The sequence below is a fragment of the Cucumis melo genome, chromosome 9 (assembly GCF_025177605.1).
Source record: "Cucumis melo cultivar AY chromosome 9, USDA_Cmelo_AY_1.0, whole genome shotgun sequence".
Lineage (NCBI taxonomy): Eukaryota > Viridiplantae > Streptophyta > Magnoliopsida > Cucurbitales > Cucurbitaceae > Cucumis > Cucumis melo.
The window spans coordinates 8095045-8098373 of record NC_066865.1 but is presented as its reverse complement, the minus strand read 5'-3'; positions in this window follow the sequence as shown (position 1 = coordinate 8098373).

Here is a 3329-nt window from a genome sequence, read left to right as displayed (position 1 = left end):
GAATTGAAGAATGAAGAACTGGATAGTTTCTGGTGATGAATGATAATGAGAAATCATTATACAGATGAATAGATGATGATGATGATGATATTCCAACTCAACCCTCTGTTGCACCTGAATTAGTTGTTGCTGATGTTCCTTTAGTTGATACAAGTGTTAATAACTGTGGTGATAGCTTTAAATCAACTTAGAAGGAGGTAATGGATGGTGTTAGTGAAATTATTCCATCTTCACATGTTTAAAAGAATAATATGATCCACCAAGTTCCATAATTAGAGATCCCTCAGTTGCGATTACTACCAGAAAAAAGGACAAGATTGATTATACCAAGATGATTGCCAATATTTGCTACACTTCATCTATTGAGCCTACATCAGTAAATGAAGCTCTAAAAGATGAATTTTGGATAAATGCAATGCAAGAAGAATTATTGCAATTCAAATGAAATAATTTATGGACCTTTGTTCCTAAACCCGAGGAAGCAAACGTCATATGAACTAGATGGATATTAAAAAATAAGACAGATGAGAAGGGGTCTGTAACAAGAAACAAAGTCAGATTGGTTGCACAAGGTTATTCTCAAGTAGAAGTAGTGGATTTTGATGAAACCTTTGCACTTGTAGCTAGACTTGAAGCTATTCGCCTCTTATTTAGCAATATCATGTGTTCGAAAGTTCAAATTGTATCAGAAGGATGTTAAAAGTGCATTTCTAAATGGGTTCTTTAATAAAGAACTGTATGTAGCTCAACCTAAGGGTTTTATTGATCCAGTTTATAAACTCAATTCAACATGTGTATAAACTCAATAAAGCTCTATATGCACTAAAGAAAGCACATATAACATGGTATGAACGACTCACGTTTTATCTTAGTCACAAAGGTTACTCCAGAGGAGGTGCTGATAAGACCTTATTTGTGAATAAATCTAACAAAGACTTGATATATGTTGATGATATCATATTCGAAGGATTTCCTGAAGAGCTCGTCAAAAGTTTTATTGATATTATGCAGCCTGATTTTGAAATGAGTATGGCTGGAGAATTGTCCTATTTCCTCGGTCTTCAGATTAAACAAAGGAAGGAGGACATCTTTATAACTCAGGAGAAATATGTTAAGAACATAGTTAAAAAAAATTGGTCTTGACAGATCTCAGCAAAAGTGAACTCCAGCTGCTACACATATTAAAATAACCAAGGATAGTGATGGGGATTCTGTAGATCATAAACTTTATAGAAGTATGATTGAGAGTTTGCTTTATTTAACGGCCAGTAGACCTGATATTGCTTACGTTGTAGGTATATGTGCTCGATTTCAATCAGATCCTCGTGTTTCACATTGTGCTGCAGTTAAAAGAATAATAAATTATGTTCATGGTACTAGCAAAATTGGAGTATTATGATACAAATTCAATTCTTGTTGGCTATTGTGATGCGGATTGGGCAGGATGCTCAGATGTTAGAAAAAGCACTTCAGGAAGATATTTCTTTTTTGAAAATAATTTAATCTACTGGTTTAGTAAAAAGAAAAATTGTGTTTCATTGTCTACAACAGAGGCAGAATATATTACAATAGGAAGTGGGTGTATTCAGCTTGGATAAAACAGATGCTCCAAGAATATGGTATTCAACAGGATACTATGATACTCTATTGTGATAATATGGGTGAAATCGATATTTCTAAAAATCCAGTGCAGCACAGTAGAACCAAACACATTGATATCAGGCATCATTTTATCAGGGAGCTTATAGAGGGAAAACTAATTACTCTTGAGCATGTTCGATCAAATCTTCAGCTAGCTGATATATTTATTAAACCATTGGATGCAAGTTCTTTTGAGCACTTGAGTGCTGGTTTAGGTGTTTGTAAAATTTATTTATATATTTTTTTATTTAGGGGAGTCCTGGAGAAAAGCAATGTGGCCTACATTTATGGGCACGTCAGCACACAAATTATCTTTATTAAAGGGCATTTAACTTTTAAGCGGGAAGTTACTTTTGTTTTAAGGCTTCTCATCTTCAAGAAATCTGTTCATCTTTGAAATTCCAGAGCTCGCATTTTTTAAGAAGTTTTTCGAATTTGAAAATGGTGAATACGGATAGAGGAAAGTATCAAGCTCGTTCACCTAAAAGTTGTTGTTGAAGTTCCTGACAGCCAAACCAACATACGTGGTGTTCGAATGAGGGGACATCAATTTCAAAGCACACCTTCTTGAAGACCCTATCGTCTGCGGTCTAAAAAGAATCAGATAACTCTTTCTGATAGCAAAAGTATGTCTTTGCATGATACGAATGTTGCTGGTATTTCTGCTAAGAATGTCGAATTTGAACTGGTTGTTTCCGAGTCTCATATGTTTGAAATGGATTTGGATGAAAGGGATGATGTTCGACTAGCTAGGTTGTTAAAAAAGGGTCTATTTTCTAAAGCTGGATCCACGGCTGTCGATGCTCCTGTCCCTTCAGCTCATTCTGTTAGTAGTTCTTCCTCTCAAAATATTTTTGTTCCAATACCTAGTCAGCCTTCTACTACAAACGAAAACCTTAAACAATCTGGTCATTCTCCACCTGTTAGGTCTTCTATTCGGTTCAGTCCACCTGTTGGTAACCAACAATCTATTCCTGATCCTAACCATGTGGGTCAGTCTTGTGATAATGTTAGTGAGAACATTGTTGCTAATGTTGGTGAGAACATTGATGAAAATGTTGGTGAGCATGTTGAACCAACTAATAATAGTGCACTTGATGATATTGAACCCAATGAGAATGTTCATCCAACTGAATCTGAACAAAACCAAAAGGGAAGAAAACACAATAGAGTCGTCATATAGTTACTATGAAAACTGGGAGGAAGAAGATACCACCGAATATTTCCATCTGTACCCATTGATGAAATTTCATTTCATCTTGAAGAAAGTGTTTAACGATGGAAATATGTAGTGCAATGGCATATTGCAGATGAAGTGAATGTGTTTGACAACCATCATTCTTGCTTGAGTGTTATGGATTTGATTATTAAAGTAGGGTTGTCCAAGACTATATCCAATGTAGGCCTGTTTTATCATCAGTTGATAATAGAATTTATAGTCAATTTGCCTTTAGAATTCAGTAATCCAAGTAGCCCTGATTATCAGACTGTGTACATTATAGGCTCGAAGTTCAAAATTTTTCCTGCTATAAGCAATGGGTTCTTAGGAAACACTGTGGAATCTAGCTCTACTCCTTCACATCCATCCAATGATGTTTTCGCTTCAGTCCTGTCTGGAGAAACTCTGTCTATATGGCCACTGAATAGGATTTCAACTGTATCACTAAGTGTCAAATATGCCATTCTTT